This window comes from Lygodium microphyllum, chromosome 7, assembly GCF_053477565.2.
Source record: "Lygodium microphyllum isolate KBCC chromosome 7, Lygodium_microphyllum_v1.1.10, whole genome shotgun sequence".
Lineage (NCBI taxonomy): Eukaryota > Viridiplantae > Streptophyta > Polypodiopsida > Schizaeales > Lygodiaceae > Lygodium > Lygodium microphyllum.
In genome coordinates, this window is record NC_141141.1 from 121,356,125 (window position 1) to 121,368,439 (window position 12,315).

The window sequence follows — 12,315 nt, forward strand, 5'->3', positions numbered from 1 at the left end:
GTAATCAATGAATTGCATTTAGAGACCCAGTCGGGAATCGAAGTCCGGGAATCGAATAACTGCACCGTTTAACTTAATAATGGGTAATTTAATAACTAATAAGGAACCGTCGTTTTCTTGTTAAGGTTTATCACCTAATAAAAGTTCACCCATTTTTATTAATTAATTAAAATCAACCCTTCATTAAATTAATTCCCCCCCCACTGCACTTAATTCCCTTTTTTAATGAACCGTTTCATGGGATGGATTTGCGCAGTTCTTAGTGTTATTTTCCATGGTCCAGTCTTGGTTTATCACAGATATAGTTTTGATATGTGTCGGATGTGGTCTTGTTTTGGTTTCCTATCTTTGTTACGGTTACGGGTACGGTATGCAGTTTTTTTCTTTTGTTGCCTGATACGGGGTTCAGGGTGTTTGTCTGATACATTGCATGAAGCTTTCGGTCGCATTTGTCTCAAGGTCATGTCAAATTTTTTCTAGAATGTGGTTTTCTTGGGGTTAGTTGGTTGTGTCCCGTTTTATTGGTTATTCTCTTATCCTTGGTTTTTTGTCTGTTGCTTTGCAGGCATTCTCCTTGATTGTCTGTGTTTGTGGTGTGTGTGTAACCATCTGAATGGCGCCTTCTCATGCTCCTCCCCCTATCCAGTACGTCCCATTAGTTAGTAGGGATTACTCTTCCCTACTTACTTTTGAGCCTCTTACGAAGGCGGGACTTGCTGCTTTTGTGGCCACTCCTTTTCCATTGCTTCCAGAAGATCCGTCGTTATGTGATGAGTTCCTGGCCTCTTACAGCAAGAAGACAGGAGTAGTCCAAGGCATGTCTATGACTTTGACATCTCGAGGCTTAGGGAAGGCTCTGTCTTTACCCTTCAAAGGAGAACCTTTTGTGACCACTCGTCAGCTCTTCTCTAATGAAGAGATTCTCAAGCTGTTGCAAAAGCAGACAAGGGAAGTCCTTGATGTTAAGAAGGTGATAAACTCTTCAGGAGTTTCTTTTTCTATGATTACTGATCCCGTATGGAAGACGATCTGTCAGTTCCTTCAGGACAGGTTTATGCCTGCCAAAACGCCATCCCACTATTTGTCCAAAGAGCTTTTCACAGCTTCCAGGATGGTGCTGAAAGGCATTGCTATTGATTGGAGCACATACCTCCTTACTAAAATGGATCAGCATTTTGTTAAAGTCACCAAGGGTAATGTTACCAATGTTACCTATGGATCATATTTGTCTGCCTTCTTGACCTATTCAGGTTTACAGAAGACTGTACCTCCACCTTCTCCATCAGATCCAGTACCTCCTCCTCCACCTTCAGAAGAGTCAGCACCTATTGACATTGAGGATGATGATTCTCCGCCTCCCCTGGTCATACCGCGCAAACGCTTGAAACGGGTAGCGGATAAAGCCCCTTTTGTACTTCCTTCAGTACCTATCCCTGCTACTTCTGGCAGTGACCTCCCTGGGTATCTCACTTGTAATAACCTGTTCAGAGCACATCGAGAAGGATCTTTGGATATCTCAGTTCCCTCCCTGAACAGTCTCGTCTCAGGAGATGCCATTCATTTCCTCTGCAAGGATATTCAAAGTTCCATTGAGTTGTCAGTGACAGCCTGTGTTCAACAGCTGTACGCATCTTTCTATGAAGAGCTCATGCAGTCTAAGGACCAGTTGCATAAGGCAACATCTGAGTTAGCTTCTGCTAAGGATACCCTAGCAGATTTATTTAAGCAAATGGAACAACAAACCCAACTGGTTGCCACTCAAAGTGATGAGATTTCTTCTTTGAAGACCCGGTTATTCGAGGCTCAGTCACAAGTTACTAACCTTTCAGCAGAGACGGAGAGGATGTCCAGCGAAGCGAAAGAATTCCAAGTTCTTTTAGATGACAAGCTTTCAGCTTTACAGACTGCTAATGACACAGTGGCCAACCAAGCCTCCCAAATCCAGCAGTTGCAAGATTAGCTTGCAAAGTCCCGCTCTAAACCTCCAAGCCCTCTTGTTCCATTAATTCCTTCTCTTTCACAGCAGGACTTGGCTGCCCTACAGAGACAGGCTACTTTGTGCCCTCTATTCCAAGATAAAGTGGAAAGATTGCAGTCCAGAATGGACTTGTTATGGTCTACCTTTGAACAGTTTCAGGAATATGTCTTACCTGACCATTCTTTCTTTGTCCACTACCACTTACAGAAGTTGGTCTTCTATATGAAGCTTTCCACGATGGATTTACCTTTTCCAGAGGATGGCTGGAGTGGGGCTTGGTCTGCTGAGTTGTTGACAGAGGTAGTCAGAATGGTCTTTGAAGATTCTGTCACGCCAAATACCATGTTGATGTCATACATGTATCTCCGAGGAGATTTGTTAATTCCAAATGAGGTAGATATGGCAGGGTATGTGGGGGAGGTGGTCTTACAGGCTGTTTTATATGTCAATCATTTGGAGTTGCGCATAGCTGATATGTTCCAAAGTTATTCCTCCAAAGTGGCTGATTGTCATGATAATTCGTGGCATCCCATGATTGATTCGGTGGTCCTCAATCAAAGACAAAACACACCTCCTACCTTTGCCCAGAGTACTACCCAACTGAGGATGGATCTCTTAACCTATCTTTCCAAACATAATCCGTTTGATGCTACCTTCTTTGATGCCTATCATAGACGATCTCTTTTAGGACCTTCTATTCCTACCCTCCTCTATTACCAACAAATGGCTCACCGCTATGCTATATATATTTCCCTTTGTCAATATAATTCCACAATTATTTTACCACTTCTTTTCCAACCTTCATCTTTCCCTCAAATTCCTATTTTCACTTATTGTTCCTTTATTGAGGATAGGGTATTTTCCCCTTCTCCACCCTGTCCTTCACCCCTCATAAATGTTCCCTCTACATTTCCTATTTATCAGTTAACACCGTTCCTTAGTGATTCCTTACAAATTTCTGCCACTCCTTCTTTAACCTTTTCTTCCTTTTATGATTTTTCCTATCCTTCCCTACATCCACTTTCCCTTATTCCATTACCCTCTCCTAACACTTCCATATCTCAACCACCTCAGTTGGTTAGTGACTGTGACGGGTTTGATAATCAGATTTCCAGAAGAAGGGGATGGAGTTCGGATGATTGCCTTACAGGACCGCAGATTAATTGGCTAGTAATTCCAGGAGAATGGATAGCTTCCAGTCAAGCTTATCAAAACTATGTTCATTTTGCCCAGCAGTATTCACAGTCTGCAGATCCCTCAGTGAGATTAACCACTCACTTTGCTTGGTACCTGGCGTATATGCATAGGCACTCTCATACTGATTCAAAGCCTATTCCAAAGTTGTGCATGAATGTCAATGTTAGCATTGATTCCCAACAACTGGAGATATTGTATTTTCATGCCTTCTGTTTGCCTAGCAGATACTTAGTCCTGTTGAAAGGATGTGCTGTCTCCAATTTTTTCAAAATCCTCCTAAAAACTTTGTAGATGAATCCTTATCTATGGATCGATTCTGACAACATCAATCTTTTAAGAGGGATCATCTTCATTGATACCTTTCCAATGTATGGTGGAAGCTTTTAATGCAAAACTCTCTTTTTGAAGAAGTCATTCAGATGGTTGTGTTGTGTATTAGTGTTTGTGTTGTGAGTTCCTTTATGTCAAATGAACGTGGTGGTTTCCTATTTGATTTCGTGTACGAGCTATGTTTTGGAGATTTGTGGTGATGGGGTCGTGGTTGGAGAATTGAAGAAGATGCTGATGAAGAAGAAGCAAACTCTTATATCCTTTACAAATTTGTGGTGATTTTTTAGTTTGATAAGAGGTGTTAATGTATAAAGAGTTTTCCTTTCTTTGTATTTTTATATCAGAAACAGGTTATAAGTTGGGGTCGTGGTGGATGGATTCTTTGTGAAAAGATATTGAAGATCAAAGTTGAGCTTTTCCCTGAACTTGTATTCCCTTTTTCCTGGGTCGCGAGGACGCTTCCTTATTAAGTGTGGGGATATGTTGAGTGTTGAAATGACTTGTTTTTTGGCTGATTTTTGTTGTTTTTGAGAGCTGAATGGTTGATTTTATGGGATGATTGATTGATTTGGAAGTGGTTTGAGAGTGTTTTGGATGATATTGATTGTGTTTTGGAAGTTCATGATGTTTGTTGATGGTTCTGTGATGTTCTGATAGGTTCTGAATGGTTCTGTATATCTTCTGTTTTGTTCTGTTTTGGTCTGTTTTGTTCTGATTGTCTTCTGTAAGGAGGGAAGGAGTATTGATTGATGAAGAATGAGATATTGTGAAAGCTTATTGAATGGTTTGTGAGAGTTTGGAATGATTTGAGAATGAGTTATGTGGTTTTGATAACCTTCTGTAGGTCTTCTGTAGAGCTTCTGATTCTGTTTTGTTTCTGTTCTGTTCTGTACTGTAGCTGTTCTGGTACTGTTCTGTAGACTGTTCTGTATGCTTCTGTAAGTGTTCTGTGGAATGTATGTGTGACTTTGGGAAAGTTTTCTAGCCTTGTAAAGAGGTGAATACAAGTGCAAAAGAGCTGAAAGAAGTGGAAGAAGTAGCTGCTGAAGACTCAAGAGAAGACTAGAGTGAAGTGACAGTAGTGAGCTATGAAGAGACACTGTAGTGGCTCTGGTGACCCTTCATATCAGACATACCTCTTGGAAGGGGTATCCACGACCTAAGAGTGATTATTGAGAGTAATTTTTGAGAGATTGTAGTGAGGATATGATGTATTATTGATGGAGAGAGAGAGAGAGAGAGCCAGAGATAGTCAATTCTATAAAAACAAAGTGATTGTATATGAGAGATTGAGAGAGAAGACTATGAAGATATTGAAGATGAATACCATGTGATGTATTTCCATTCAAAGATGGTGTATTCTTTTGCTTTCTTTGTTCTATTGATGGATTTTGTGAAGATGTTGAAGAATATGGTTGATTCTATTAAAAACCGTGGGAGATCTACATGATGCTGCATGAAGATTTGTTGTGCCTGGTGTTCTTTTCTTCATTGTGATCATATGAAACATGATAAACAAGCTTGTTGATGTTACAAGATAGATTTTCTTGCAAGAGAATTCCCTTTTCCTTGGTGTTCCTCTCGGGGCTCCAATAATCCTGACCTTCGAGAAGTCCGTGGCAATGCCGTTCTTTGACACCACGTGTCCCAAGATGCATCCGTGCTTCACCCAAAACTAACATTTCAAGGGATTCAGGGAAAGGCGGTATAATCGACACCGTTCAAAGACCGTGCAGAGTTTGTCTAGATGTTCAATCCAGGTCGAATGGACACACAGGTCATCCACAAAGACCTCCAACTCCTTGCGAAGCATGTCCTTGAATATGGTGCACATAAGGCGTTGGAAGGTGGTGGGGGCATTGGTTAACCCAAAGGGCATGACTACATACGCAAAGATGCCCCACTCAGTGGCGTTGTGCCTGTCTGTAGGATGCACTTGCACCTGATTGTACCCCGAGAAGCCATCTAGGAAACTATAGGCTTCCTTACCTGCCACTCTCTCAAGCATGTGCTCGGTGTACGGCAAGGGGTAGTTGTCTCTCTTTGTAGCAGCATTCACCTTCTTGTAATTGACGCACACTCGAATCTTTCCGTTTTTCTTCATCACAATGACTATGGGTGATACCCAATCTGTGTGCTCAATTTTGTAAATGAATCCAGCTCTCATCAGCTTGTCGATTTCCTCCTTGACAGCATGAGTGTGCTTTGGATTCACAAGGTACGGTCGCTGCTTGACCGGCGTTGCATCCGACGTCATGGGTATGTTGTGAGTCACAACACTCGGATCTACCCCTCGTAGCTTATCTAAGGACCAAGCAAATACGTCTATGCACTCCCGCAAAAGAGTGACAAGACTGGACTCTTCTTCAGTAGTCAAGTCCTCGGCAATGAACACTGGTCAGGGCACTTCCCCTTGCAGGGCTAGGTTTACCTCCTTCACCTTGGCTAGCCCTTCGATTGGTTCGTTGGTTTGCCCTTGGCGCTTGGCACTTAGTAGAACCACTACCCTGTCCCCTTTTTTGAATTTAGAGAAGCATTTAGGGAGGTCTTGCGGCTTCCTTTGTTCCTCTGATCGTGCATCCTTGGGACGCTTTGCCTCATCCTGCCGCAACCGTCTGCGCCTCAGGTGGACAGGTAAGTCCCCCTTGGTGCGTCTGGTCATGGGTGGCCTAGGGATTTCTGGGTCACTATCCGAAGTAACTTCCGATTTCAGAGTTAAACCCCCCATTTTCACTAGAGGAGGTGTTCTCCCCTGGTGGCCACAGTTCAGATGGCAATTCGGTTCTAAGCAGTGCTGTCGTTCCTGGTTGGGCTAGGCCGGCTTGCTCAAGGTCTACTACTCCTATCCGTTCCAACCAAGCACGATCACATTTCGTACACATAACTCCTTGGTCCACTCTAAGGGCCTGTCTCTTCTGCGGCTTAGCATCTGCCCGTATCTGCTCAATTTCTCATCCTTCAGTGTCATATTCTATGGTATCCACCTCACCCTCACTTTCATCACCAAAGGATTGGCAATCTTTGTATTCATCACAGGAATCTTTATCGCTCGACTGCTCATCATCTCCCAAGGCTTGCTTTGCCTCGTCTTGTTGGTCGAGAACCAAAGCCCAGTTATACCTGAGGTTCAGTTCATGTATCCTGGTCCACTTCCACTCAGACTCCTCCAAGAGCTCCTGGAGTGGCTTGAGGTTGGCGGCTGCATTGCCTGCCAGTTGGTCCATTAAGTGCTCCAGTATTCCCTGGAGTTCCCTCTTGTTGGAAGGCACTTGGAAGGTAACAGGCTCCGGCCCTCCATGGAGGCTTGCTGCCATCATGTAGAGTGGTGCAGGAAGTCTTTCGTTTGCCTTGTCGACCACTTTGATAGCTTGCTCGTATGCCCCCTAGTCGGAGAATGGCAGGTCAATTGTAGCGAGGACGTACATCCAATCCCGCTCATCCTCTGGGTGTAGGATATACTTGGTCAAGGACTCATAGGGCTTCCTGACCTGAGTGTTCCCTTTGAGCACAGTAGAGATGGCATCCAAGTCGACTGTTGAGGTCGTCCAAGTGTCCATTTCTATTGGTATGGCGTTAGTTCTATTGCCAAGGAAGATCAAGCCATTACCCCAATCTTCGATGACTCTAGCGTTGCGCATCCAGGGTCAGCCTAACAGGACATTGTAGTCCACTCCCTTCATGACTATAAAGTCAATGGAGAATTGGACTCCTGTGATCTTCACTGGCCAATTCTTCAGGACCCCAAATGGCTTCACTCTCATACCGTTTGCTAGCGTAACATTAAATCTAGCAGCTTCAACAGGAGGGTTTTCCCAGGTTTGCAGCACTGCATGGCTAAGCACACTAACCCCAGCTCCCGTGTCTACGATTCCCTTCCTTGTTGAGTCACCCAGGGCTAGGACCAGCAGGACTGTGTGCATCTCATAGCCTTCCCAAAAGGCATTGACTTGCAAGGGTTTAGGTACAGAGTGTAGCGTGAGGCTGGGCAATTGTGTTTCTACATCCTGGTCTTGCGGGTCTACTACGACTTGCTCTTGTGAGTCCTCAACCCACTGCTTAAGGTATTGCCATAGGGCAGGGTGTTGCTTAAGCAGATCTCCCAGGGCAAATGTTACAAGGGTGGTCACTAGTGTGCTCAGAAGATTTCTAAATACTCGTCCTTCCCTTATCCCAGACTGTCCGGGCCAACGGCCGTGGCTGATCTGCGGCTCTGTTGTGTCGAGGCTTGGTCTTAGTGGCACTGCTTGTGGCCCAGTAGCCTCAGCTGACTTAGGTGGGGGCTGTGACCTTGGCGTGCTTATGCTGGAGAGATCATCGATCTCGTCCTCTGTGATGGGTTCCGCATCTTTGAGGTGCTGTTGAGCCTCCCTCATCCATTCCTTCACCTTTTCTATCGCCTCCAATTGTTGCTTGGGATGCAAGTATTCCCCTATCTTAGCGCTTCCCTTTTTGGCTATCTTAGGGGGGCCGAAGTCTCTGCCTCTGCAATCTGAGACTTTCTTTCTAGCGGTTAAAGTCATAGCACCCTCGGTCTTCAATGCAACCTTAGCGTCCAACCTCTTCTTCTTCTGCCTGTGGCTTTTCTTCCCTAGTGAGGCCGCGTCCAGGTTGCTAGGTCCTGGCAGAGAGATGCCGGCCTGCTTGGTTTGGGCTCGGGTCATAACTCGTAAGGGAATAGGTGTGGCCTCCCCATCCGGGTTTTCGACACCAAACAGCCCTAATGGGACATATGGCAAATTAACCGCGCTAGAGGACGGCTTCCACTTTGGGCAATCAACGAAAAGATGGGTGATTCCACACTCTGCGCACCTTTGATCAGCCTTGTCCCTGTTTTGCTGCTCTCTTTCAGGGCAGCGCGATGATACATGTCCGGGGTGTCCACAAGTTCAACAAGTGACTGGATCCTGTGGCTGCCCTCCTAGGCCGCTACCCCGTCCTCTTCCCAACGTCATCACCGGCACGGGTCGATAATCCATGAGGACCGCATTACCCTCGTCGTCATGCGAGACGTAAGGGTAGATGTAGGTCTCTTCATCGTTTGGCTCCTCCACGTAATGAATTGGAGCGTCGCTTGGTGGGTGGGTCACATAGGGACCAGGCGGTCTAGGAATGCCGGTGGGATTTATGTCCATTCTAGGGGCGGCGGGTCTCACATCGTTAGGCACGGGTAGAGCCAATGGAGCTCCCCTTCCGAAGAATGGTTGTGGCCTGTTAGCTAGATAAGGTTGGCCGTAGGGTTGCGAGTATGGAAACCTTCTTGGGATTCTACATTGTGCGGTATCGTGGCCCAAGTTCTTGACCTAGGGTCTTGATACTTGGCCGGCAAGTGGTTTCCCCCACAGTACACGCATTGGATGTTCGAGCGCGTTGGTCGTCTCAGTAGGTCCTGTATCTTGGTTAACTCCATCATGACCTCTACCAGGCCTGGGTTTGCCTCGGTGGCTTTCCCTTTGTCTTGGGGTGATGGGCTTGACCACTCACTAGAGGCTGGCATTCTCTCTAAACTCCGTGGGTTGGTTTCCTCTCGGTTTGAGCTCCTGGAGCTCCCCTCTTTCAGCTGGTTATCGACTCTGATGGCTTCCTAAAAAACCCTATCCACCACGTCTCGCTGCAAGCTTGAGTTGCCTGCCAGTGCCTTGTACAATTCCTTATCTCGAATTCCGATGATGAATACAGTCGATACTGCCCTGTCAGTCGGTCTCTCGCCTAAGGGGATTCTTTTAAGGAGGCTTCTCACATGGGTTACATAGTCGCGCGGATGCCCTCCTCCTTCTACTTGATGTTCATCAGGCATACTAGCAAGTTGTTAGAGTATCCGGGTTTGGCAAACCTCTTGACAAAAAGGTCCTTGAGGTTATTGAAGTTGGCTCGTTCTATGGCGTCCAGGCTTGTATACCACGTCCTACCCTTATCGCTTAAGCAAAGTCCGAATGCTTGCGAACGTTGAGCCTCGTCATTGAGGCCATTGGCTTCGCAGACTTGCTCAAACTGCTCGACGAAGCTGTATGGGTCGTCAAGTGGCTGGTACTTGTCGAGTTTCTTGGCGACAATAGGTATTTTGGCTTGGCTCTTTGAGCCCTGGTTTGCCCCCAACCCTGCAAGCAACAACGTTGCTAGTGCAGTGGCACTCTGCTCTACCGTGGTGTTATCGAGCAGTTGTTTTATGAGGAGCTCGCTCAGCGTCAGGTCTCCCTCTAGTGCTTTCTTCTGGTCCGTACGGTTTCGGCCAGCCAAGTTTAGCACTCGCTGCACCTCATGTAGTTCCATTCTTTGCCTCAGGCTCCTGGCTTGTTGATCCCTATTATACTCGGCTATGCCCTGCAATGCCTTGCGGGCTAGCCTTCTCTCCTCCTCCAGGTCTACAATGATTGCATCTGCCGTTCTGCCATGGTGCTCGTACCGGGCATGCGCATTGTAACTGCTCACCATCTGATGTATAGCATCTGGGTATGCGCTCAGGTCGAGCTCCTCGGTAAACAGATGGCCCGAGCCTTCCTCCGTCATGGTTGAAGCCTTGCGCCCCGCTGCACTGTCAACCAGGTCACTACTCGTGATAGGCCCATGTTGTTGGCACTCCTCGCTTGGTTCTTCTCCTACGTTTTCCGTGTTCGTCTACGTCCTGGGTCTTCTCCTATTGGCGGGTTCCTTGAGCGATTTATCTAAGTGAGTTCCCTTGACCACTGAATACAATTCTTATTTTACCGCCACTCGATGAGTGTGTTGTTCCTTGTGCACTTGTGCCCAATCAGGCTTTCAGTTTCCTTAAGTGTACTTCAAGTGCAGAATTCAAGGTGAGTGCAGTAGGCTATTCCTCAGCGCCCCACTCACTCTCGCTTGCTTCTGGCCTGATAGGCTCGTGGATCCATTTTCCGGCCGTTTAGTCTGGGTTTAGGGTGCCTTGGTTTTTTCCTTGTTCACTTCTGATCGATCGGGTCTTTGTGGTTCAGCGGCTTGCGTTCTAGTCCGTGGACCCCTCAACTGTCTACTGCCCACCGCTAAGCGGCTGCGTACTACGATTTCTCTTATCTTGGGTGCTAGAATCAAGTTGTCAAGAGAGGACCACTCGGAAAGCTCCTTCATAAATATGTTTATTCTCAAAGGAAACAAATAGGAAACTTCCAATTAGTTTGAGAATTACAAAGCTTAATAAGCTTGATGAAAAGCTTAAGGCCCCAAACTTCATCATGAGTAGCGACATCGTGAACTAAACGGCATCGACGCCAGCCAGAACATGCCGTCATCCTCCACATTGGATAAACGATTAAGTCAAGTTTTTTTAAATCTAAAGCTTAAAGCTAAGCTTTGCTAAAGTCACAATTCAATCTTTAAATTTCCTTCTTAGTGGGTGTCCACACTGAGCTTATCTTGAACCAGTTTTTGCAACTCCAACAAGCCCCAATTCGTACCTACACCTTGACAAATTCAATTTCCAGCAAGCAGATTGTCATACACAAACTATACGGAAGACATATATGCTTGGAAGATGACCAACATCAATTAGCATAACTACAAAAGAAGCAAGATCGCAGAAAGCCATATGTTTTATTTTAAAAAAGCAAGCCTTGTAAACCCAAACTTAAGCTACGCTCATCCCTCTAACAAGATTTCGAGTATGTGAGGTTGTTTGAGATTTTGCAAGATGTCAGATCAAACCATGGAAGATTTTATGGCCGAATGTGATTTGCCGGAACCAATGATGGAGCAAAAATTGGACATAATTATGATTCAACTTCAAGAGGAATGAAGAGCACGTCAAACCTTGCAAGCACAATTGGCTACTCTTCAACGATCCATTGTTGATCAAGATGAAGCACAACCCAAAGATGTTATACGATGTACGATTGATGCGACACTCAAAGCACAATCTCTTAGGAAAGAAGCCAAGATAAGTAAAAGAAATTTCAAATTCAGTACTTTTAATGGGCTACGTGACGGCAAAAGTGTTCTCCCTTTTATCAGTCAGTTTGATAATTACTTCCATGAAGAGTAGTATGTTGAAAAAGATAAACTCAAATGTGTCACTAACCATCTAGTGGACAGAGCATCGTTATGGTGAACTGTTGTCCGCAAGAGACCATCTAGTGGACAGAGCATCGTTATGGTGAACTGTTGTCCGCAAGAGTATTGATTGTCCTACTAATTAGGAGACTTTTCAAAAGAAAATTTTGTAGAATTTTCTTCCACCTCAATTTCATGAAAAAGCAATCAAACAGTGGGATCTTCTACAACAAAGAGATCGTGAATCCATTCCGCACTATATTGAGCATTCTTGGAGTACCTTACTACAACTTCGAATGCTTGAAGATGTTCCTCAGGTGATCCACAAGCGCAAATATATGTTTGGTTTGCTTGGTCACTTCTATGCAGGAGTGAACATGTTCAAGCCAAAGACTTTGGAAGATATGATTTGTTTGGCCTATGATACTGAAGATACAATCCGTGGATGAGAAAAGTGTTGAGATGATAAGCTCAACACATGCGGACATTGATGATGGACCACCTGGTTAGATGGGTCCACACGTCTACACTTAGCACGTTGGTGGTCATTATGACTCTCACATGGCCACTGACTCATTACTTATTATATTCAAGTTGTTACACCTATTTACAGCTGGCATAGTTATAGCGCCAGTCGACTAGTGTAGTCAGTTATGCATTGTTTGACTTAGTAGGCCACTTTTCTTTTATGTTGTATCTTATCTATACTTTGTGTACATTGTAAAGAGTGTGGAAGTAAAAGAAGAAATCAGCAAGAAAACATTTTGGCCTCCATCTCTCTTCTTGTCTCTTGAGTGAGCTTCTCCTTGTGC